This window comes from Phacochoerus africanus, chromosome 16 (assembly GCF_016906955.1).
Source record: "Phacochoerus africanus isolate WHEZ1 chromosome 16, ROS_Pafr_v1, whole genome shotgun sequence".
Lineage (NCBI taxonomy): Eukaryota > Metazoa > Chordata > Mammalia > Artiodactyla > Suidae > Phacochoerus > Phacochoerus africanus.
In genome coordinates this window covers 14,395,023-14,421,368 of record NC_062559.1, presented here as the reverse complement: position 1 = coordinate 14,421,368, position 26,346 = coordinate 14,395,023, and the positions used below count along the sequence as shown (strand labels likewise).

Genomic DNA, 26,346 nt, shown 5'->3' with positions numbered 1-26,346 from the left:
TAAGTCAGTGCTGGGTCCCTTCACACTTTCTCCACTGTGCACAACTTCTAGCAATATCTTTGTTGTCAAATCTGAGGAAACAAAGGGGAGGGAGGAGAGAGAAAGGAAAAGCTCTGAGGATAGCCAAGCCCACAGGACCCTGCCTCGCTGTGTTTCTGGCAGCACGCTTACTCTGGCAAACGTTACCTACTAAAAACGACCTCACCTTTTTTTCTCAGTTGTTTTTATAACCCCAAGTAGACATATTTCAAGGGGCTGGGCCTCTTTCGGGTTAAAATTCAGTCTGTACACCAGACCTGGGGCCTGGCCATTTTGGGCTTTAAAATTACATACACAGTTTAATTTCATTTTGTATGTGCAACTGCATTTCAAAGAAATATGCTATCAAGGCTCCCTCAATTAGAAAGCCTTCCCCACCCCCACCCCAATAAACTTATGGACTGTTAAGTTTAAGTTCCATAGACTGTGCTTTCTTTTTCAAGTTCCATTTATGTTCTACAAGACAGCCTCCTTCTCCAAGATTAACATTTCTTATGATTGTTCCTGACAATGGATTCACTTCCAGAGGCCCTGCTAAGGATAACCAAAAAAGGGCATGTAGCAGGCTGGTTTTGGCAGCCTGCGCGCAGTTTCAGAGCTTTTTAGGTCTTGGTTTTTCTGATGAGTGATTTCCTGAGCATGCCTAGGGAATGACAGGCATCTCACAGGCAGGCTGCATCCACCTCGGCTGGGGTGTCGTCATTGGCTGCCTATTAGAAAAACTACAGGACAATGCATACCACCGATGCCGACTGTAAACATAGGGGATGTGTGTTCACTTAGCAGGGACTTCTGGGAGGGGCTAAGGAAGGGCGGTCTGTAGTTTTATTGAATAGAGCAGTGTGTATTAGGCTGCCTGCCTGCCTGCCCTCTTGCTGCGCTCCTGCTTCAAGAAATCAGTCCTTCCTTTCCGACTTAGTCCCCGGGAAGACGTTTCAGCCTGCGAGGTAAGGCACGGAGGGCTTTCTTTTAATCGCTTCCAGAGAGCGTGGGGACTTTCTCTGGGTTTCAGTCCACATTCCCGGCCAAGGTAGCTGGAGACGCAAGGTTGTAAGAGCCAATAAACATGCAAATTCTCAGAGCCAGACTGTGTTTTGCTGCCCTGCAGATGTTCCCGGAAGACAAAACAGGATGCGATTTCAAGTTCTGTTCTTAGAGTTGGGATGAGAGGAGAGATCCTCTAGAGACATAATCAGGGACCAGGGACCGCAGCAACTTTGATAAGATACCCTTTTGTTCAGGAGTGTGATGAAGATTATACCTGATAGGCATAGGCCAGTGTTAGCAGCCATGCTGTGTCTGTCTGCTCACACCAGCAGTCTCTCCTGCATCTTCTATTATCAGAGATTTAGGGAGGTTTTGTTTAAAAAGGTCAATAACTTTTTAGGTTGATGAGAAGCCAAAAGGTGATGATTTTTAACTAAAGGCGTTCCTATTTTATTCTGCTACCAATATTTAAGACTAGACTTCTACCTGCAAGGAAAGAAGGTCAGAGGTGGAAAGAGCACTGGCATTTAGTACTGGCTGGGTTAATGTAACTGATCTTATATTTGCTGAGACAGAAGATGCCGCCCATGATCTGTTTCCTATAAAACCTAATGAGAGAATGCACGCGCGCTGGCGGGTGTTTTTTTTTTTTTTTTTTTTTTTTTAGAAATCACATTTAGCATCCTACTGAACTATTTATTAAGAAATCTTATTTTCTGTTTGAAAGCATGCCTCCCTATGAGTAGAGGCTTTTAAAAGGCTTAGGTCGCAAGTGTGTTCTAGAAAGGAAGGAAATAGGCTTTCATTCCAAGATAGTCAGACATATTTGGGCATCTTAAACAGTAGTACGATGCAGCTCGTTGGTAGTAGCCTGGAATTCCTTTTAGAAAGAGCTGACTGTAAAGGATGGGGGAATTTTAGTGCTGTGGCAAATACATGGTCAAAAAAAATACATGAGCACAAAGTTCTTGGTATTCATGGGTCCCTTCTGTTAACAGGACTTGTAAACTAAAATAGTAAAATCCTCCTAATGTGTTTGGCAAAACCAGGCATGGATGGCTAGAACTTAAGTGAAGACTAGGTAGTATGTGGCAAGAAGGGAAAATCTGATTATTTCTTAATAAACCTGGATATTAAAGGATTCCAGCTCCAGATGTCTGAGTCAATTTGATTTTATAACATGGATAGAAATGGTTTTGTGTTGCGATTCATTCAATAATTATTTTTCTCTTTGTGTTTAGAAGTTTGGGGATGGTGTTCTTGAGAATGCCTCTCTCTCCTTTTAGAAGTGATATATGAGAATAGAATTCCCTGTGAATTTCTTTTCCCGGAACATTTCTGAGTAAGTGTGAAAGAAAGGCTGCAGGCAAAAGCTATAGTTTGATTATTGTCCTTCCCTCGAAGAGATCAAGTTCCAAACTATTTTCACAGCGTTTTTAGTGTCAATCAAAATATGGAGAGTGCTTTCTTTCTCAACTGTTCTCTCAACCATGTAGGGAATGCAATTTGGAAGGAAATCTATAATCTTGGGATTTGAGGATAAATTCCATTTTGCAACCAACATCTCTAAGTCCTTGAAAGTTCAAACTTTGCTACCTCCACTCTCTTCTATCCTCCTCATGTGCTCCCCACCCCCAACAACCACAAAAACACATTTTTGGAAATAATGCTTTAAGTGTTCTAGTCTGTATAGTGATGGAGCAAGGGGATTTGATACTTTATGCAGGATTTTAGGCCACACTTCCCACTACCTCCCTGCTGTGACATATTAGCTAGGACACATCTCCCCAAGTAGATAAACGGAGCACAATTAAACCACAGTGCAGGAATTTTCATTTTATTAAAATCACTTAACAAAGAGACTTACAATGGCAAAACTTTGAAAGAAAAAGTCATTGATAAAAAGTTGATCTCAGCCCATGCGAGGAATGTACAATGAATCGATCCATTGGTAGCATGCTGGGTTGTTTCCATTATTCAAAGCCAGTAGACTGTGCAGTTTAAATAATCCAGATTTAAAAAATCACTTTAAATAAATATACACAGTTCTTATGTTAAAGTTAGGAGAAGGTTCAAACGGAAGGTTAAAGGTTTGAGATGCATGAAAGTATGCCCTGACAGTAATTGGCTCCTGTGACTGGCCTGAGGATGTCCTGCTCTGGGCAGAGAGTATAGGTTGGTCCTGTGTCCCGTTGTGGTAAGTTCCAGAGTGCAGCCCCATATTCCCTGTTCTGATAAGTAAAATGTATCTCAGCAGGCCTTTTCTTTAAAATACATATAGTTGTCTCCATTTGTCATTTTCATGGTAGGAATGGTTACTAGCTAGTCATTTTTTAGCACAATAGAAAAGTGACTTAGAGGTGGGCATGAGATGCCATTAGCTGGTCCCCCCCTGCCTGGGGACTATCACATGGCGGGGAAATGCGGGCGGGTGAGGCTGTGGTGGGGCAGGGGTTGGGGGATGGGGGAAAATGCTGACGAAGTGGTATGCAAATGGCATGGTAGGACTAAGGAGGAGGTTAGAAAGAGACTGCCAAAGAATTTTCAGACTTAAAAAAAAAAAAGAGTTTTCTGGATAAATTCTCTCAGAGCCTGAAAATAGAGCCATTTGCTCCTTACTGAAAGTCCTCCGTCTATCAAGTTGATCCAAGTTTGCAATTGGAGAGCTGCCCATAGGTTCTGAGTCGGTGGGTAGTTTAAAGAGACACTTGGAGTTCCTATCGTGGCCCAGTGGTAACGAGCCCGACTAGTAACCATGAGGATGCAGGTTCGATCCTTTGCCTCGCACAGTGGGTTAAGGAATCTCCATGTGCTACAGGTGTGGCCCTAAAAAGATGAAAACAAACAAACAAATACTTGTAGCTCCAGCTTCACTTGAGAGGTTAGTCCCCGTCCTGGTTCCCTGATTTAAAAAGCCCAAACCTTTAAGGAAGTCAGCAACTCTTTGGCCTCATCTGGAAAGTGGGTTTCTGGCTCTCCTGCTACCCACAGTGTTAAGATGTCTAAATGAGGTGAAAGCGTTTGTCCCCTTTTCTCGGCAGGCCCTTTCCTCCAACTGCCTGCAACTGAATCCTCTGGACACTATGCTCATCTTGACTGGTATCTCCAGTTCTTACCTATTTTCCCTAATGGTTCCTTCCTTCGTTCCTTCCTTCCTTCCTTCCTTCCTTCCTTCCTTCCTTCCTTCCTTCGTTCCTTCCTTCCTTCCTTCCTCCCTCATGTTTGAAGATCCTTGAATGGTACCTTCTAGATACCACTGCTTTCTGAAACCCCAAACCCGGAGGTGAGGAAATGCAGGCCCACCTCAGTGTTGTCCAGATTTCGGCTTTGGGGATCAGAGACCAGGAGGACACACGCGTCGGAGGCAGAATGGGATGGGTCGTCAGTGGTGTAAGGCCCTATTCAGGAATCAGGAAATCTGAAGATCCAGTGGAATAGAAGACGAGTGACAAGGTGCTGACAACAGAAAGGCCTTAGTAAATGAGGCAGCTTCTCTGCCTCCAGCCAAAAGCATGGAACTAATCCCAGCATGTCAAGCCTGGGCCTTGGAAGGAGGGTGAGGTAATCGGGAGCACCTGGCTGTGGTTCCTGCTGGTATTGGGACCAGACTGCTGCACGGACCTGGCCTCTCCTCTCTGTTGGCTGCAGACTTCAGTACCTCCAGCTGGCTTTCCCGTCACTGACCCTGGGTGGCAGCCCTGACTTCCCTACCCTAGTCCTCCACTCGACCAGCCTTTCTAGCTCCTCCACCCCCAGGTCAAACGGGGGGCTTTCCTCCTCCAGCGCCAACAGTGTGCCGTGGCCCAGCTCTAGGATGAGGCACAGGGAACGGCCGAAGGGTCAAGCCCAGAGAGGGTCAAGACAGGGAAAAGCCTCTTCACATTTTTAGGCAGAGGGGAAAAGCGTAGAGCAGATGGGGGAGATGGCAGCGCGATTTCTGTGGTAAATAGGGACTCTCCTCCTCACCCCCACCTCAGAATTGGCTGGCGGTAGGTGAGTGCTGCGACGGGAGGGGCAAAGGGTGACTGTGGGTCGTGAGGACCAGGTGGTGGTGCTCGTCCCTGTGTTCTTGTTGTTGTTGTCGTGGATGCCCTTGAGAATCTGATAAAAACTCTAAAGCCTCAAGGTCCTGGGGGAACCTACCTTTCTGACTGACCTTGAGCTGGGGGAGCCGGGGGTGGGGAGTGAGGTAAAGTCTGGATTCCCCCTGGAGACAGGCCCAGGGGTGGCTGGGGTCAGAGCATGAGTGGAAGTGTCCTTTCTTGTCTGCCAGATTCTGTGGAAAGAAGAAAGGATGGTATAAATACACTGATGCATAGACGGGGAGTGCCGCCTATGGGCTCCATTTCAGAGAGAAAGGCGGTCATCTCTAGGGCAGCTGAGGAGCTGGAGGAGACAGGAGAGGCTGCCGTGAGGCGTGTGCTAAGAGCCCTAAGAGCTTCGAAAAGAATTGCTAAACAGCAGTGGGGGAGTCATTGACGGAAAAATAAAGATTTGAGGGAATATTTTAAGTGAATGGTGTGTTCCTCATAAGCACTTATTTTAGTACAGTGTTTCTTTTTCTTTTTTTTTTTATTTTCCAGGGCCGCACCGGCAGCATATGGAGGTTCCCAGGCTAGGGGTTGAATCGGAGCTGCAGCCACCGGCCTACACCAGAGCCACAGCAACACGGGATCCGAGCCGCATCTGCCATCTACACCCCAGCTCACAGCAACTCCAGATCCTTAACCCACTGAGCGAGGGCATGGATCGAACCCGCAACCTCATGGTTCCTAGTCGGATTCGTTAACCACTGAGCCACAACAGGAACTCCCAGTACACAGTGTTTCTTTTAAAAATATATATGCATCAATGATGGATAATGTGGAAATAAATTGATCATTTTCTAATGATTCTAGCGTTGTTTTATGAATATGCGGATAAAAGCACTTGACTGTAAGGAACTCATCTCATTCGGAGAGGGACATATTGAGTAGGAATATGGTAATTCCTTCTGCACCCGTGTGTAACGTGCCCTCTCGCAAGTTTCACCTGTGTGCTAAAGAGGGGCCGTTCCAGGGCGAGCCCACCCCCCCACCCCCAAGAGCCCAAGGGTCAAAGGCATCAGGGACTTTTGTTCCACTGGGATCAGGAGGGTCTAAGCCAGAAAGGATATAAAGTACACCAACTGGCTAACACGTGGATTCCGGCCAGGTAAGGAAAAGAGAAACAGCAAAAATCAGAAGTCAGGCAGAGGTTAAAAACCGAGAACTGGGAGTTCCTGTCGTGGCGCAGTGGTTAACGAATCCGACTAGGAACCATGAGGTTGCGGGTTCGGTCCCTGCCCTTGCTCAGTGGGTTAACGATCCGGCGTTGCCATGAGCTGTGGTGTAGGTTGCAGACGCGGCTCGGATCCCGCGTTGCTGTGGCTCTGGCGTGGGCCGGTGGCTACAGCTCCGATTGGACCCCTAGCCTGGGAACCTCCATATGCTGCAGGAGCGGCCCAAGAAATAGCAAAAAGACAAAAAAAAAACAAACAAACCGAGAACTTCTTAGTTCCACATATTCATAAAACAATGGACAGGTACAGTGACATATGTGAGAACCCTTGGCACAGTGCTCAGAAGACATAGAGCCCGTGTTAATAAGCTTCAGTAGCCCCAGTTAAGGGACAGGAATGTAAGATACATGTGGAATAATAAAGAGATAGAATCTCAAGGAAATCCAAGAACAGAAGCCAAGATAGGACCAGAGTCCAAAGAGAAGGGGGTTGGAATCAAGGTGGGTCAAATCATTGCAGCAGAGGTCTATGTGCTGCCATTAATGTCACTCAGCTGCAGCCCATGTGGCTGCTGCTTTTTGTTGTTCTACAGACTGGAAAATTCCTCCCGTGCTTCCTGGTTAAATTCTGAGAGCGGAAATCTGATTGGTTCAGCCAGTAACTATTGTCTTTGGCAAATCCCTTAGCAGAGGGAATATCAAGGGTTACTGGCAGCCCTATGGGTGAATTACCAGTGTGTCTGGCTGCAGTAGTCACCCCAGGGGGAAAAAAGGTCCAGTGGGCAGTTTTAGTTAAAACAGAAAGTTAGGCATGGAAAGCAAATGAGCTGAAATGTCCAACAGCTGTCAATGAACATCATCTGAAATTTTATGTGACTGAATTCCTAGAGAGGCAAACAACCTCTGTCAGGGTCGTATACCGTTCCTGAGGATGACTCGGGCATGGGCCGATGAACCAGTCTTAAAGGAGCTGGCCTGGGAGGTTTTACCACTGATAACTGAAACGTTAAGAGTTATCCATTTGGAAAGATTCTAAAGAAAAATAATTGAAGTCTAGTTAAAGACTAAGTCAGTCTTTAACATTCAATAAGAAATGACAATAATATTAATAAATAAAAATGACTACATCTCAATGTAAATCAGAGTCCTTAATTTTAATGCATAAATGCCAGGGTACTCTTAATCAGTGGGGATGTTTCAGTTCTCAGCAATGTTTGCAATTTCAGTCACTGCACACCTGTCTGGACATCTATTAGGGGGAGTGAAAAAGGAACATGCTCTGTTCTGGGCTGTTCTTCAGGGAAATATTAAAAAATATGCATCCAGAGGCGAGTGTCAATGGCCAGAGAGGGTTGAAAGAACAGATATGGGATCTGGAGCTGTTTATCTTAAAGGAAAGAAAATATAGGGGCCAAATGGATGTCTTTCAAATGTTTAGAGAACTTTTATGTAGAGAAGGGGGAAGGCATTTGTGTCTCTCCAGACACCAGAACTGAATACATAAGATTCATAGATTTTTTTTTTTTTGACTGGGGCAGGGCTTTAAGAGTCATTTACCCCAGGGAGTGCAAATAATTTTTCCTCTGTTTGCCAGCTTTAAACAGTTGGTAATGACCATCTGGAATACTGTGTTGAGAAGGATACCGAGGTTCAACCTAAACTCCCTATCAGCAAAAAAAATACTGTCAATGGTAGTGACGTCTATTGTAGAAGATGAGGGCCATTGCCACTCAGGTACCATGTATTTCATGTGACTGATGCAGTCTGTACGTTTGCACCTTGGGTCTTTGGGAGGCTACAAAGTTATTGCAAGAGGTACACAAGTCCATATATGCGGCAACTTGTTTACAAACAGTAGTGAACACTATTTGCTACTGTTTTTCTAATTACATAATGCATTATGATGACAAAATATTAATTTTAATTTGTTATTGAATTCATAGTAGCTTTTGGTATTGTGTTTTCTCAGTCTGTGGACCTAAAACATATAACTGTATTGTGTGTCGGAAGGTTTGGGCAATAAATTTACGATCTTGAAAAGAAATCCCTTAAAAAAAATGAACCAGCAATCTATTTTTCATTTTTCAGCTTAGCCACACCAAGTGAAATTATATTTTTTGTAGGTTTCTTTGATTCATGTCAGTAAGATTCACAAGGGCAGGATGCATCTATTTTTTTTTTTTCATTAATGTATACCGAATGCGTAGCATATCACGGAAGCCCAGTAAGTATCAGTTGAATGAAACAATAAACCAAGTGACTTGAGCAAGGTCACCTAGTTAATTACTGGCAAAGGTGGTTCCAGAACACATGTCTCCTAAATCCCAGGCTGTTCACCTTTTCAGTACACCAGATTGCTTCTCCTGGCAGCAGGAGAGAATGTCCCATTTTAACATTTCATGGGTTTGGATTATAAAATGCAACCTGATTTCCCTGTAATCCAGGACATCTTAACAAGTGTCTTCATCAGAATCAACTGTCAGATTTTCAGAAAACATACATCCCTGAGACCCACCCACAGAGATTCTGATACAGTAGGGCTGGAGCAGGGTCTAGTTTGTGAAAACTCCCTGATGATTCTTCTAAAATATCCTGACTCAGAAACAGGTCTGTATATCTGTGCTTAGAATAATTTATAGTCAAGGTATAGAGTCATTTTTAAAAGCCTAGTTGTTTAGTTTTGAATAATTGCTTTCTAAAATTACAGCCATGTATTCCAAATAATCAGTTTTTCTAAAGAGTCTCTCTAGAAGCACTAGAATACTTACATGAAAACTCCTCCAGCGTCCCATACTCTTTTGGTTTGGGCACAAAACTATCAACCCTGTAAGGTCAAGCTTTCTGATGAGATTTCCAGTGTTTGCTTGTGTAAAGCATTGAAAATGTGGCAAGAATAAGATTTCTCATGGTATTTCCAGTTCCTGTTCCAGCCACCATTACTAAGTGAAACTTAGGCTCTGGGGGAGGGGTGAATTGAGCAGAAATTGCCTCTTTAAGTATTTCTGACCTTAGGACATTTGGAAGATTGGTTACATTAGATTTTTAACTTAACCAAGAAAAACAGAAAATGTTTTTCTCTGTTCTCCACTTTGTGGTAAGGAATGTACAAATCCTGAGTGGGAATAGGGGAGCAGCTGCCCCCACCCTCACTGTACATCTCTGAGGCTGGGGCGGTTTCCGCCTCCGGCTTAGATGCTTCCCTGGGTGGCCCCTTCAGAAGCATGTGAGCCCTAAGAAACAAGCCTCAGATTCACAGAAAGGGGGAATAACTTGCTTTGGCAGGACCAAAAATCCATCTCTACAGTCTTCCTTTACTCAACAGTTGTGGGTGACATCCTCTGTATTGCACAGAAGAATTAACCATCTTCAGAGCACCAAGTAACATAAATTATATTCACGAGCAACTGTAGAGCAAAAAGTATCTCTGCATGAGCAAACTGGTCCAATAAGAATGCCAGAATTGTTGCTATATTTGTACTGATGATATTTGGTTTATAGAGCAGTGCTTCCACTGTATACATGAAAGCAGAGCTTGCTGGAAAAGAGCAGCCAAAAAGGAATTAGATTAGAGCCCATGTCTGCGTAATGACACCGCAATGACTCAGTCTCCCTTTCCTCTAAAAATGTCTCCCTTTCCTCCAAAATTGTCTCCCTTCTCTGCACATCCTCAACCCTGATGTGTGGAGCCAGCTCACACTAGCTCCCAAAGGATAATTGTTATAAATGTTTAAGGTTTTGAGAACTAAATGTTACACATAGTCATTATTAAAAATTAAATTATATACACTTTGAGTTAAATAAATTATGTTAAAACCAAAGTGATAAATACTGAACACTCATCCCTTCCTAATGGTCTTACTCTGTTTCACTGTTATCTCTGCTCTACAGGTTAGTTACATCTGTTGTATCCATATGATGGAAATACAATTGAATGCTGTGCAACTGAATTTCTCCTCCTAATTCTTTGTTCACTAATGTCATGTTGGCAGCTTGAGAACAACCACAATGGAAGTATTTACACCCTGGAAATGAGCAAATGCTACAAATCAGACTCCCCTCCCTGGTGACCCCCAGAGCTTCTTATCAAACATGTACCAGCACCCCACTGACCCTATGGTATCAAGTTAGTAAAATTAGCCTCTACCCTAGAGAACCAATCAGGATACCTCTGTTGTTTAGTTACATGCATATTCATTACGTATACTTATGACTGCCTATATCTTTGTTTACTTGTTTATCGTTTCTTATGCTCCTAAGCACCATGAAATCAGAGCCCTTGTGTGAGTTTTTCAGGGGCTGTGGCTTGAGCCTAAAAAAGTGCCTTGTCCCCACATTTAATAGGTATTCAATGTGGGAGTTAAATGAGTCAAGGAATAAATATCCATAATTTCTTCTTGATAAGAATGCTGAAGCTAATATTTGTTTGAGTTCATTGATCCCTGTCTAGTTATATCAGTACTGAGTGCTTTCAGCACTGCCTGACATAAGCCGAGTAGTGTATCAAATTAATAATCTTCAGAGCAAACAGATTTACAGATGAGAAAACTGAGTTACAATCAGGTTAAGTATCACATCTAAGGTCACACAGCTAGTAAGTGACAGAGTCAAGATTCAAACCTGGCCCCATCGTCTGCATACTCAACCACCACCCTGCGCTGCCCAGTCACTCCATCGGTTTCGTGTGCAGCTCTGGGGATGTGACCTATTTGAGAACACGCTTTGGAATCAGGAAGACATGGGTTTGAATTTCAAATTTACCATTTTCTAGCTTGTTTCTCCACATGTTAAAAAGGGGATAATTATTCCTCCTTTTTATTTTTATTTTTTTAATTAAAAAAAAATTTTTTATGGCCACACCCACAGCATATGAAAGTTCCTGGGCCAGGGCTTGAATCTGAGCCACAGCTGTGACCTACACTGCAGCTGCAGCAACACCAGATCCTTTAACCCTCTACTCTGGGCCAGAGATTGAACCTGTGCCTCACAGCCACTGGAGCCACTTCAATAAGATTCTTAACCCACTGCACCATGGCAGGAACTCCTTATTCCTCCATTTTTGTTGTTATAAGGACTAGAAATAATATCTCCAAACTGCTTTGCATATAATAGGCACTATGTTAAAAATGGCCAGCTATCAGCCAGGGTTTTCTGTAGGGGCATCTGTAGGTGTGAGGCCCTTAGCCTCAAACTCTCCCAAGCTCCCAAGCTGCCTACTCATGGCCATCATGTAGATGGAGCAAAAGGAGTCAATTTCTTTCATGTCAAATTCTCCAGGAAGCAGAAGTAGGGTCAGTAGGTATGGTTACAGGAAACCCTGTTTCAGGTCAGCACAAGCGCTTTGCAATTAGATCTTTCTGTCTCTGGCACTTGGACAGCCCTGCTCTGCAACGGCAGACAACCTCCACCATCCCTTTCAACCAGAGTTTTCTCCCCTACCCTTATCATTGGAACTGTGCTGCCTCTAGCATTCCAAATAATCTTTATCTAGGATGGCGAAAGGGTTTTATTACCAAAGCTGGGTTGTTTTGTAGGTTCTTAATGTTTTAGACTGGGAGTGAGAGAGGGAGAAAAGGAGAGAATGAGAAAGGGGAGAAGATTGAGACCTATCAAGGACGGAACTTGGGAGGGAGAGCAAATAGAAATGGACTGATAGTTATCCCGAGCCCTTTACGTTAGAGATGATTGGGAAGGTAAGCTAAGTGGTTCAGCTGCTTTGCTGGCATATTTGCAACGTGAACAGGCACTGTTCTAGTTGAAGATAACAACCCCAGGGCAGTGAAATAAATAAGTTGCCCAAAGTCACACAATTGGCAAATGGCAGAGCTAGATTCAACACAGCTCTCTGACTCCAACCCTTTCCCATTCCTACAGCTGTCTGTTCTGCGTCTTGCCTCGGGAGAGCGATGGAAACCAGAGCAGGAGGTTTCCATAACCAATCATTATAATTTATCAGAGAGCCACACTGCAGTTCAAATAGACAAGCGCATTGTCTTTCCCCGCCATATAAGGAAGCAGGGCCAAATACCACTGCTTTCACTTCTGACTTGAGAGGTTGTTCAAGGAAGAGTTCAACGGGAGGAGAAGCTAGGCCTGTCGCAGTTTAAAAGAAAAGAAACCTGCAGAAATATTTTTGTCTTTTCTGGTAGCCAAGATAGTTTAACAAATAGGTTATACCCTTTTCTCTAACTCAAGCAGAGCTCTTCTGGAGTTATGTACTGAAGGATTCAACTCTTTGTCTGAGTACGTCCAGCTGCTTTGGGGTTTGATGAAGTCAAATTTAGATATTCAAAAAGCCAAGACAGAGCTAATTCTGTGAGGATCAAGTGGGAAGTCCTCCACTGCAATGATTGACTGAAGAAGTTAGGGTCTACTTGCCGTGACAGCTGTTCTTGGTGTATTTATTAATAAGGCTTCACAATTTAAGGCTGATCTTCCTGTCCCAAACTCCCTTTGCCTTAACAATCAGTCATAGCGGGGGTTTTAGACCACAGGCCCCATAATCACCTCCATGGAGGGAAAAACAGACATAAGCAATTGAAATTATTCCTTCAGGATCACCCAGTATCATCTTGCCATAGGGAGTGCTTACTATTTCAGAGAAAGCAAAAAGCATCACTTCGTCTTCGTAGGGAAATGAAAAAAAATCTCTAATAAGTCTGGTCAGCTCCTCACTCCCGTCTTTGGCCAGACTGCATCTAGGGTATTAGTTTCTTACAGCTGCTATAACAAAGTACCACAAACTAGGTGGCTTAACAACAGAAACCTATTGTCTCACAACTGTGAGGCTGGAAGTCCAACATTAAGGTGTCAGCAGGGTTAGTTCCTTCTGAGGGCTGTAGGGAAGGATCTGTTTCAGGCCTCTCTTCCCTTGGTTTATAGATGGCCATCTTCATGTTCATAGAGCATTCTCTCTGAATGCGTGTCTGTATCCAACTTTCTTCTTTTTATAAAGATACCAGCCAGATTAGAGCTTGCCCTGATGACCTCACTAAAAGTTGATTACCTCTGAAAAGACCTTATCTCCAAAAAAAGGTCATATTCTGAGATACTGAGGATTAAGAATTCAACATAAGGATTTTGAGGAAGCCACAATTCAACCTATAATATGCCCCCATTCCAAATAGTGGTAGAAATCCGAAAGACGTCTCTTCTGAAACTCTAAGTGCCAACGATCCTCTTGCTGGTGGTATTCCATCTTCTCTCTGGGTGTAGGGAATGCTTAGCTAGAAATCACTTGACCTTTTGAACTTGCCTTTGACATTTACTTTCTGCCTTTCGCAATACAAAATTCTGATCCAGGAAAAAGTCAAAAGAGGTCTCTGAAATGACGCATTGAAGTGCAGCTTCACATACTGTGGCCTATCTGTGGAAGCCTGTGAAACCACAGTGGCAGACAGTCTGGTATGCGGCCATCAGAAGTGGGGGAGGGGCTTGGTGGGAAGCCTCTGGTTGAGGCAGCCTGCAAGGCTGAGAGGCAGAGTGCTAGGAGGAGGGGGTGAGCAGCTTTGGAGCAGCAGGCTGGGAGGCAACAGCAGATGGGACTTTCTGCATGCCTACCCTGGGTGGAAAGCCAGGATGGTCACTTTCAGTCATTTTTATACATGCTGATCATAACCACTAATTCCCAAATACAGGGGAAAATATTAGGAGCCTACACATTTTTGTGCTCTGATTCATTTGTCTCTTGTCTTTGGTTTCTTCTATTGCTTCTCCATCCATCCTTACATTTTTAGACACTTTTTCCTCTAAATGGCCTTCCTTACTTGATCGGTGTTTGGCATAATTAGTTACAAATTGTTCACACATTATACCTTGTGTCCTTTTTTCTTTAGCTATTGTTTCCTTTTACCCCCTTCCTTAAAGCTCTTCTTGGTGTCCATTTCCCAGCTTCCATCCTGCTCATGGCTACTCTCTGTCTTAGGCCAGAGGAGGTCCATAGAGAGGGTGGTTATAACATTTATATAAACCAGGACACTTTTGAGAGGGAAAGGAGGAGCTATTAATAATTTTCCAAAAATCAGAGTTCTAAATAGAGACTATCATTGGCAATTTGGGATGGACATTTACTCTACCTATGCTAGTTTTCTGCCTCCCCACAGATCTTCACCTAGCAACAGCTCCCTCAATTTCTGGATCTTAAACAAACAAACAAAACACAATTTATATTGAGTCTTCTTTTTATTTCTACCCCAGGAAGCTTTTCGTATTTTTGTTAGAAATATTTTTCTATTTTCCCTTATCCCCTCCTCACTTCTCTTTCCTCTACTCCGAGTCTTATCTCACCACTTGAGTGCCTCTTCATCCTTTTGTTCCCATACAGTCTTGACTACATCTCTGGGAGGCCATATTTGTCTGCCATAATACATGCTGGACACATTTCCTGCATATTTGAAAACACACACACACACATACAGCCACCACCACCATCATCAAATGTTGTATACAACAACTACCACCATCAAAAGGGTCTCAAATGAATCCCTATTGGACTGTCCACTAATTCAGCACCTCTGTCCAGAGTCTAGAACAGTCTCTATCCTACAGAAGCAGCCATACCTAGAACGATTATTAGACATCATCTATGAATGTGTCTGGGATCTTACAGGACACGTTTCCAATATGTGTATGTGTATATACTTAGTGTTGAAAATATTTGGCCTGAAGAAAAAAAGAAAATTTTAGCCAAAGCAACTGTGCATTGCCTTCATTATGACTTCAGTAATTTGGAATTTTTTAGCTTCTACAGCAATATATACCAAAAGCCTAGCAATGCCTGCCCTAGGCTTAACATATGTAGAAATAAACTTTGAGGCAAAAAGAATAAATGTTGACTTAGGTCTCTTTCAAATGTAGTTCTTTTTATGATTCACTCACCCATAACTTACAGTTCATTTTGAAAAATTGCTGAAGTTATCAATCAGGATCATGCAAGGAAGCTCCTTCTCAGCTCTGAAATGAGAAAGGCAGAACATTTTCCTCTTGCAAATTGCTGGAAACCAAGCTTTAGATGTCTGGAATACTTGACAGTATAGCACTGTGTCAGCTAGAAAAAGCTGTTCTCATCCTTTTACTTATTCACTTACTTAATTTAAGGATTTTGATCATAATTTTCTCTCCTTTTTTAAAGTAACCTAAAAATTAATAAATGAGGGAAAAACAGTGAGAGAAGATACTTTATGGAAGGAAATAAGGGTTCTGTTAAAAGTTCTCTCCCTCCTTCCCTCCATTCTTCCTTTCTCCTCCCACTCCTAGCCTCCTTCCATCTCCCCTGCCCCACTCTTTCTAGTTTTTATTTCTTTTCCCATTCAGATGTATTCAGTTGGAAATGTCTTGTTGCCCTTGGGTAGCCGTAAGCTTTAGCCCTGATGTCCTTATGTCTCTCTTGCTTAGATCTTTTTTTGAAAGATTGATGATAACCAAAGGAAAAATCAAAAGACTTCAAACACACTCTGCATGATAAGCATATAGTTATAGCAGTGATGCAATGGAAATATCTAGCCAAGGACTCTCCAGTGCTCCCAGCTTGGCTAGAATGATTATCTCAGCCACCCTGGAACTGCTGACCCACCTGTGTTTGAGTAAATAGGAAATGGGAAATCTAGAAGTTTGATTTTTTTTTTTTTTTAGGGTTGCACCTGTGGCATATGGAAATTCCTAGGCTAGGAGTCGAATCAGAGCTACAGCTGCCAGCCTACACCACACAGTAACGCCAGATCTGAGCCACATCTGTGACCTACACCACAGCTCACGGCAATGCCAGAGCCTCAACCCATTGAGCCAGCCAGGAATCGAACCTGCATGCATCCTCATGGATACTAGTTGGATTTGTTACCACTGAGCTGCAACAGGAACTCCTGAGCTTTTTTTTTTTTTTTAAACTTTCATGCCTTTCCATATTTCTGATGTTAGATATGCTGTTAAAATAAAACAATTGCTCTTTCCACTGGGAATATTTTCTAGTTTGCTAATTCTTTTTCCTGAGAGTATTTGCAATGAGGTTTAAGTTTTTGATATCTTGGCTCTTGTATTGTGTGGGTACCTCAGATTCCAGGTGGGTGGTCTCACAGAAAAATGGCCCCAGTTCCTGCTTCATTTCTACAGCTGATAACGTGTGTAACCTTGAACAGACCCCTTGTGCCTCAGGCTTCCTAATTATAAACTGAGAATAGCCTTTTTTCTTCTCTATAACACCCAGGTAGGGAGCCATGAGATCTTAAATAGAAAGGCACTTCAGGTAGTAAAGTATCCTTAGACATGGTTTTCTTTTTTTTTTTTTTTCTTTGAAATATGAAGACTTTTGCCGGTTGGTTTTCTTGGAACATGTAAGTTTCATAAAGGAAACTCTCTTAGATTCAACGTGCAAAGAATGTGAAGTTTCCAAAAAATATCCTGTGCCTGACAGCTTCAGCTGACTCCTTTTTCTGGGGCTGACCCAACCCAGTTTCAGCCTTTCCTGCTTTTCTGTTCTTTCTTTCTTTTTTTTTTTTTTTTTTTTTTTTTTTTTTTTAAGCTTCTGGGGCATGCATATCCCTTTCCTTACCTTTAAAAGCAATATTGACAGTCATCTTGTTTGGAGACAGTCTGAAACCCCAAGTTGCTGAAAAATGATGGTTAAAATTACCATCCAATTTGCACTTTTTCTCTAATGTAGTCAAAAAAGTTTTTTCCAAGCTTTAGCTGGAACCAATGCACATAGTGAACAATTGCAGATCTTAGAATCTTGACACCCTCAGATTCACTAAACTTGATATCCATCAGCATGTAAATGTCTAACACATGTATGTGAAAGTGCTTTGCTTTGTAATATCTGTGATTATAGTATCTATAACCCAATATGTTAAAATTTAAGAATGCTCTAGGTATGTAAGGGGAAGAGTAGGAAAAAAGCAAGTGTGCTTGAGGCCAAGCAATCACATGGATGGGTCAAGCTGTTTGTTTCTATTATTTTTTAAATAAAATTTTATTTTATAATAATAGTTTTCAGACTACAGAAGAGTTGCAAGGATATTACAGAGTTCTCCTATTCCCACACCCAACTTCCTCTATTGTTCATGTTGCTATGGACTTTTGTCCCAACAAATGAGACCTTCTCAATGACGTTATTAACAAAACTCCATACTTTATTTTGATCACCTTAGGTTTCACCTAATGTCCTTTATATTTTTAAGCCCCTTAGAACAGAATAATGTTTTATATACTAAAAATTTTCTATATACATTGTGGAGATATTAATGCAACTCTTACATGCATGGAATTATGTAATCCCATGAAGACTTCCCACGTAAAATACCAAGGCCTCCTCTAGTCTTTGGTTTGTATCCCCTGAGGCTGGAGCAGCTCCCTTAGCCTGCTCCACCCTGATGCCAGATGCTGGAACCCTATTGCTGCCATCAGAGATTGATCATCCCAAACTCTAATGATCCAGCAGCCCCTCCAACTCCCACTTTACAGCTTCAGGCAGGAGCATTAGAGTGAAAGGGTTTCTCTGGCTGGTGGTGCTGACATTCTGCTCTTAAGCTGTGTCATACCACAGTTACTTGTAAGAGCTTTGACACTCACAAAGGAGAAAAAGGTCTGATCCATGGGTCTCCAACTCTTGAAATCTATAGGCCACTGGTGGTTTTGGCCAGTTTTCAAACACCACCATTTATGAAAAATAACTATTACTAAAGCATAAATTATAGAGGGGCTTTGTCTATAGAAAGCATCTTAGTAGCAGTCTTCCATATACCGAACTTCCAGACTTTCTTTAAGATATGAGTTAGCAGCAGATAATAGCAGAAAGAATCCGTTTAATTTGGCCTCTGCCTTTGAGCTGCTGGATGATGTTGGGCAGGTAACTCAACCTCTTGGGGCATCAATTCATGTAATGAGGGAATTGGACTAGATGTGGACTCTTCCAGCTCTCATGGTCTTTGGATTTGTGACATAATTTTCCCTCACAAGGCTTGTTGTTGTTCTTTCTATTTAAGTTTAATTCCTTAATGTTGTTGTACTTTTACTAACAAATCACTTTAAAGGGGGACTAAAAGCTAAATTTTGTTCGGACAGTAATTACAGATGAATCAACTGTAATGGAAAAAAATAAAAATCATTTAAAAAATAAAAGAAAATTAAAAATAGAAAATAAATTTTTAAAGTAACTACAAATGAGTTGTGTTTAATGTAACCAGTTGTTTGATATGTAATAGTTGGTTTGTTTTAAAGTTGATTTTGTGTGGATATATAACACTTACATGCAAATGGAAACAATAAAAAGATGGCAATATATAATGAGGAAATGTAGGTATCTTCTTGGTATCTTCATATCAAAATAAGTAATTGAAGGAATCTATTATCAGTGAGTGAAATTAATATTCTTGACTCAGAAGTAGTCCTTAAAAACCTAATAGCAGCATTATCAGCACTTTGAGTTTGTTACCTATGCATAAACCTGCCAAGAAACACTTTCCATGAAAGGAATGATGGATCCAACTCTCAAATAGGAAGATTTCCATCAAAGTCAAGGAAGAGGGTAAGAGCTCAAGCCATGGGGTGGAAATGGTTACTAGGTTTAGCCATCTGCTTTGGTCTTTCCTGCTCCGCATGTAGCTATATAGTTTACAGAAAAGTATCTCTCCAGAGGATCAGAAAGAACAGATTTATAGAACCAGATGTGAGTTAGCATTTCTACAGGTGTGGCTCTGCTGCTGAAAGAACATGTTGTACCAGGGATGGAGTTTCTTATTATGTAATCAATATAAATTACCACTAGACTTTTACAGAGGTTGATAAAGCAAACATGTGTCATTCAGATTGGCCTTCTGGTACATAAAGAGAGCTTGCTTCACTTGGGGCATAACGTGAAAAAATGCAACATTCGGTATTTATAAAAGACTTGGTAGCAAATACCATCGTGGTGATCAGGCAAAGTTGTTCCAGTTTGCACGCAGAGGGAATAGCTAGTGAATAGATGGCAATGGTGTATATATGTTTTTCTTCATCAAGACAGACAAGGAACAGGTCATAAATATTTATAAAATCTTTCAGCATCTGATAGAAAAGGGCCAAGAGGATGAAAATGATTAGAGGACTGGGAAAAACAGAACACAAGAGAAAAGATGAAAAAGTAGAATTAAACTAAGAAGGCAAATGTCCCATTTAAAAGGTAAGAAAGTCAGGGATATTATAAAAAATTAATCTGGTAAACTGAAGAGCATTTTAACAGGATTTCAAAATTTTACACAGTAAGAATAAAAATACTGCTGGTTAACTAACTTTGTGTTGATAGGTTAACACAAACATTTTGTTTGTTTTTTTAAATCAATGCTTTTATGCTAGATTATCTGAAGGAATGAAAAGTGTTAGTGTTTCTAACACTCTCATTTGCTTAAAATGCTTTTGATTGAGTTTATATTGTTCAAATCTGTTCTATTCTCACCGAATTTTTCACGTTTCTTAATCTATTAATTACCAAGCTGTAATTGTCAATTTGCCTATTTCTACTGGTAAAAATTGTCATTATTACCGTTCATATGTTTTAAGGCACATACTGTTCATATGTGTTATTTCATACATAAAATTCTCCCTGACGGAGTGTTCTTTTCATCATTAATTCACTTTAAATTCTTTTTATCTGCTATTTACATTGCTATACCATCTTTCTTTCTATGATTATTTACTTATTATATAAGTTTTAAACATTTCATTTTTAAATGTCTTATGTATTTTAAAGTGACTCTTTCAAAAAAAACATAAATTTTCAAATATGGTCAGAGATCTTTATTATTTGATGTATGAGATAAATTCACTATATTTGTTAGGATTGATATATAGGACTTTTAAAATTCTGAAACATAAGGCAAACTTAATTTTAAGTAATAAATTACCCGCATTTTTAGATAATTTTCTCAATATGATGTTCATCAAGCTTCAGACAATATTTCAAGTTAATTATCTCTAAATTTAAAGCAGTAGGTCCAGGAGTTCCTATTGTGGCTCAGTGGTTAACGAATCCGACTAGGAACCATGAGGTTACAGGTTTGATCCCTGGCCTTGCTCAGTGGGTTAAGGATCCCACGTTGCCGTGGGCTGTGGTAAAGGTTGCAGAAGCGGCTCGGATCTGGCATTGCTATGGCTGTGGCGTAGGCTGGTGGCTACAGCTGTAATTAGACCCCTAGCTTGGGAGCCTCCATATGCTGTGGGTGCGGACCTAGAAGAAGACAATAAATAAATAAATGAATGAATAAAGCAATAGGTCCAGTTATTAATCTTAAAAGAATACAATAAGTACACGATCTTCCTTGGGTTTCCAGAATTTCTGTACTCTATGCGGTATATTTATTATATGACGTATTGCACATATTATTTGCACGGTATAAATATGCTAACTCCTCATCTCACATATTAGAACGTTAATAAGTAATGTCTAACAGTAATAAAGTTACTATAATCTAAACAGCTTGGTATTGGTATAAGACTAGACAAATCTATGAGACAGAAGAAAAACTATAGAAATAAACATCACATTCCCCATTTTTCCAATATTATTATTACTATGTAAATATTGCTCCTAGCTGACCACATAGTACATACTGTGATAACATTTTATTTCTTATACTACTGCCTTTGCTTCCCACCCCTCACGATTTAATAATTACTCAATTTGTTTCACCTGCTTAGTTTTCTGTCATTCATGCAAACATCAAACCCTTTTCAACACAGTCAAATAGATCAGCTAATTTGTCAGTTGCTTTTTTTCTTTAAAGATATCCTTTTTGGAGACTTCTTCGAATTTTCTAGGTTTGTTGCATAGCTAGCTGTTCTACATCTTTACTTCACAGTCATCCTAGGAATTTCCTTCCTAAGATGGATAGGAATTTCCTTTGCATGTGGGTTGAAATTTGAATCCTGTTTCCTACATCCCATTCTTCCTCTTTCTTTATATCCCTATTTTGATAAAGAAGATCATTTAGGATCTTCCTGAACATAGAGACAGAGGAGACAAAAATTTTTAGTATCTTTATTTTTTAAAATATCTTAACTTTTTATTTATTACGTATACCTCAATAAAGCTGGGAAAAGAAAAGAAAAGAAAAAAACTTGAGGGAGCTCAATGGTAACAGTGGTAACAAACACAACTAGTATCCTTGAGGACCTGGGTTCGATCCTGGCCCCGCTCAGCGGGCTATAGATCCTGTGTTGCCGTGGGTGGCAGTGTAGTTTGCAGACATAGCTTGGCCCTGGCATTGCTGTGGTTGTGGTGTGGGCTGGCAGCTGCAGCTCTGATTCAACCTCTGGCCTTGGAACTTCCATATGCAGTGGTTACGGCCCTTAGTATCTTTTGTTTATCTCATACTTGGTTGATTATTTGGCCAAACATAGAATTCTAAACTGGAAATTATTTTTCCTCAAACTTCTCAAAGTGTCCCTGTATTATCTTCTAGATTCCAGTGTTGATTTTTACATCTGATGTCATTTTGAATCCTAAATATTTGCGTGATTTTTTTTTTCCTCTTTGGCAGTATTTAGCATCTTCTTTTCATCTTTAACATTCTGAAATTTTATGACAATGTGCCCACGTATTTGGATTTTCATTCATTCTGTTGAATCCCTAGTGGGCCTGTTCAATCTAGAAAAACACATCTTTTAATTTGGGGAAACTTTTTAATATTATGTTGGTGATATTTCCTTCTCATTATTTTCCATATTCTTTTTCTCGCCCTCTCCCTCCCTCCCTTCCTCCTTCTCTCACAGATCTCCTGAATTGATCCTCTGATTTTATATTTTCTCAAATATTTTCTACTTTTCTGTATCTTATTCGAATATCTGGGAGGCTTCCTTAATTTTGGCTTTATATTCCTTGTTTTTAATTATAATACTTTGAATTTCAAAGAGTTCTTTTTTGTTCTTGTTTTGGATGTTTCTTTTTATAACATCCTGATGTTTTTTCAGAGATGCAACATTCCTCTATCTCTTTGGAAAATGTCATTTATACTTTTAAGTGCTCTTTTGTTTCTATCTCAGTCATCTGTGTTTCCTCTCTGTTCCTATTTTTTGTTGTTTATGCTTGTCTCTGTCTTTAATTCTTTCCTTAGAATCCTGGTGATCCTTGGCTGGTTGTCCATGGATAAGAGTAAGACAACAAAAAATTGATTGGAAACTTTGAGTACAGGTGCATTGATGGGCCCACAGGCAGGTAATGGGCCAGTTTTTTTTCATTGGTCATCATCAAATGCATATAATGCTAGATTCTTTTTCTTGAATAAGTTTATCCAAAGGAGACTTTCACGATCACCTCCTGGTAGCTGTAAGCACAGCTCTAGCATTTTGAGACATTATAGGGCATTTCCTGGATTATGGAGACATCTGCATGGGATAGTTTCCCATTTGCCTTCACTGGTCCCATTCGGTTTCACTTGTATTAGATCATGTTTCGCTTCATTTTCTTGGCTGGAATTTTTAAGCAAGTAGTTCATATTTGGACCCCATTCTCTCACACAGAAAGGGGTTCCCCCCCTTTCAGTTAGGGTTTACCTCTTGCTGATTGATAGCTTCCCCGTTAGTAGGTTACCATGGGTAGTGTATTCCTACTCCTGTTCATAGATGGAACACCGTTATCACAGCTCTTGGTTTTATATAGGAGCTTAGTTACCAGTGAAGTCTGCCACACCTTTAATCCAGGCTGACCTCTCTGTCTATGAATTTGCTCTCTATTCTGTAACTGAAATATGTTCCTCTCTTGCTTTCAACCCCATTTAAGTGTTTCTAAATATTTTTCCTTTTTTTTTTTTGTCTTTTTAGGGCTGCCCCTGTGGCATATGGAGGTTCCCAGGCTAGGGGTCCAATCAGAGCTGTAGCTGCCAGCCTATGCCACAGCCACAGCTCCTCAGGATCCAAGCTGCATCTGTGACCTACACCACAGTTCATGGCAATGCCAGATCTTTAACCCACTGAGCGAGGCCAGGGATAGAACCCGCGTCCTCATGGATGCTAGTCGGGTTTGTTATCCACTGAGCCACAATGGGAACTCCTCTTAATATTTTTTCCTGCAACATTTATGAGTTTGCAGCAGAGTGGGAATACTTCTTGGATCTGCTTAATCCACCTTGTTAAGCAGAAAGCTAAAGTAATTGATTCAAAATTCTTATCTCTTAAAGAGAACTGAGTGAATTATATGCCTTTGTTTGTGTATATGTTATCAATCCTTAGCCATCAATTTTATCTATAAAAAGTCTTTTCCAATAGAGTTTTTATAGTATTTATTTTTCTGTATACATCAGTTAGCTAGTTTCAGCCACTAAATAAACTAGTAATTTTAGGATATTGGCAAGAGGGGGTATTTTTTTCTGGCAGTTTATTTTTATTTTTATTTTTACTACAACCTGGCTCCCAAACAGTAAATCTGATAGATGAAACTGAATGCTTTGGAGTATCTTAATTATTATTGCTACTTTTTTTAACTTTCAAAATTTCACCTATTTCTTCATTCAGTCTACCTTATTAATTGAGGAAAATCAAATTAACCTATTGGAGATTTTGCCTTGAATATAATTTTAAAAGGAAATTTATTGCTTCCTCTGAGATAGCTATGGCAGGAGGAAGATGAAGAGGCAGTGTTCTGTGTTTGTGTGCAGATAAAGAACAGTCATGATGGTCAGAAGAACTAGTCCCTAGTCCTTATTTCTGTTTTCCCATGTTCAACTTCTTCAACAGGGATGATTCTCCTAATGGGAGAAATATAAATCTTGCACCTTGAGGATTATGAGGAATATGAGCTCTGGAAGCTTCGTATTGCACATGTATTAAACTATACAAAATTCTTTTCTTGATAGAATAACCGATTTATTAAGGAATCTCCGACCATTGGTGATAAAAAGGCAACATGGCTTTATGTTTTCTCCTATTAGTACCCCTAACTGTTCTTTTTCAGGATGTCTTTGGCTATTCTGGGTCTTTTGTGCTTTAAAATAGTTTGTTTGAGTTCTGTGAAAAATGTCATTGGTAATTTGATAAGGATTGCTTTAAATATGTAGATTGCCTTGGGTGGAGTCATTTTGATAATATTGACTCTTCCAATCCAAGAGCATGGTATGTCTTTCCATATGAGTACCCCTAACTGTTCTGTTTCAAACTTCCTTTTATCACGGAGTAGAGGAATCCCTTAAATACACCTCCACCCAGCTTCTAAACTCAAGAAAGATAAATGTTAATTTTAAAATTTGAATCTCATCTTTTAACTGATTCAAAGCTCTGTTCCTACCTCCAGCTCCAGGATAGAGTCCAGTTCCTTAGAGTTATGAGGCTGTGGATTTTGAATAATTTCCTCTCCTTCAACCTGATGAATAATTCTGAAAGACTGGGAGGTGGGGAAAGAGGAGGAAGAGGTCTCTACTGGACTTCCCACAATAATCAGTTGCTATAAAATGACCTAAGCTAATTTGGCCTGGTTTTTTATGGTGAATGTCAGTAGTCTCCAATTATTCGATGTAGGCACTGCTTCCTCTCAGATCACCCCCAGACCGAGTGGTATGTTACAATGGAAACAAGTCTCAGAGACTAAATTCTGCACACATGCAAACATTCATTAACCAGTAGGCACAAAAGCAATTACAAAGGCTGTTCTGCAGACTTGGAGAAAATCTCTTTTTTTAAATGCTCTGACAAACGCTTTATGCAAAAGGTTCACTCTCACTCCCTGCAAATTTGATGTAGCAAATTTGATGACAGATCCTGTTAAAGGGGAAAATGATCCATCAAATTTTGATGACAGGATCAGTTTCCCTTCTAGCCAGGCCCCAGTTTTTCATTAAGAAGGGCACAAGACTGAATAGGATTCTAGATTTATGATGCTTCTCCAAATGCAATGCTTGCCAGACTCTTTCTCTGTACACACTAGGATGGAGATGCCTATACAAGTCTTTCTAGCCAACCTAATCACATATATTGGACACCCACTCATTTGCCATATGAAAAACTATTTCTACATCCTTTATGCTAATGTACAGGCCTTTAGGTATGAATTTAGATAATGGTATTTAAAACATCAGTCTTACATACTTTCTGGAGTATACTCCAGACTAAAAATAAATTTTGGAGTTCCCGTCATGGCACGGTGGAAATGAATCTGAGGTTGCTGGTTCAATCCCTGGCCTTTCTCAGTGAGTTGCTGGTTCAATCCCTGACCTCTCTCAGTGGGTTAAAGATCCAGTGTTGCTCTGAGCTGTGGTGTAGGTTGCAGACGTGGCTCGGATCTGGCCTTGCTGTGGCTCTGGTGTAGGCTGGTAGCAACAGCTCCGATTAGACCCCTAGTCTGGGAACCTCCATATGCCATGAGGGTGGCCCTATAAGTTCAAAAGACAGAAATAAGTACATAAACAAAAATAAATTTCAACAATGAAACACTGGTCATAACTCTGAGCTCTTTGAAAATAAGTGATAAGGAACTCCTTCCCAAGGGTTAAAAAAAAAGCAGGTATAGAGTTTAGGATGTGGAATACTACTCAGCCATAAAAAAGAAACAAATGCTATTTGCAGCAACATGGATGGAACTAGAGACTCTCATACTAAGTGAAGTCAGAAAGAGAAAGACAAATACCATATGATATCACTTATATCTGGAATCTAATATATGGCACAAAGGAACCTATCTACAGAAAAGAAATAAACTCATGGACATGGAGAACAGACTTGTGGTTGCGAAGTGTGAGGGGGAGGAAGTGGGATAGGCTGGGAGTTTGGGATTGGTAGATGCAAAGTATTGCATTTGGAGTAGATAAGCAATGAGATCCTGCTGTATAGTACAGGGAACTATATGCAATTACTTGTGATGGGACATGATGGAGGGTAATATGAGAAAAAGAATGTGTATGTATATATATATGTATAAGTGGGTCACTTTACAGCAAAAATTGACAGAATATTATAGGTCAACTATAATAAAAAATGTTTAGGATGAAAATAAAATAATGCTAAGAAAATAGTGTAACCAGTGGAAAGACTGACTTTTAGAAAATACATGTTTGCTAAGGAAATAATATTAAGGCTAAAATCCATGAGGATAATATAGTCCATGCAGTCCCC

At 40.6% G+C, this 26,346-nt stretch overlaps 1 protein-coding gene across 7 annotated transcripts in view; it reads left to right on the top strand.

The window, feature by feature from the left end:
- The window catches only part of CALD1 (caldesmon 1), a 208,695-nt gene that overhangs the window by 25,784 nt on the left and 156,565 nt on the right, over nt 1-26,346 (top strand). For 5 of the 7 annotated variants that reach the window (XM_047763197.1, XM_047763196.1, XM_047763195.1 and 2 more), the window contains exon 1: nt 674-986. The exons of 1 other annotated variant lie outside the window; for it this stretch is intronic. The gene's annotated coding sequence lies outside the window, so the exon portion shown is untranslated. Of the gene's footprint in view, nt 1-673; nt 987-26,346 lie in introns of those variants that run through there. One more of the 7 variants, XM_047763189.1, reaches the window with a different exon arrangement.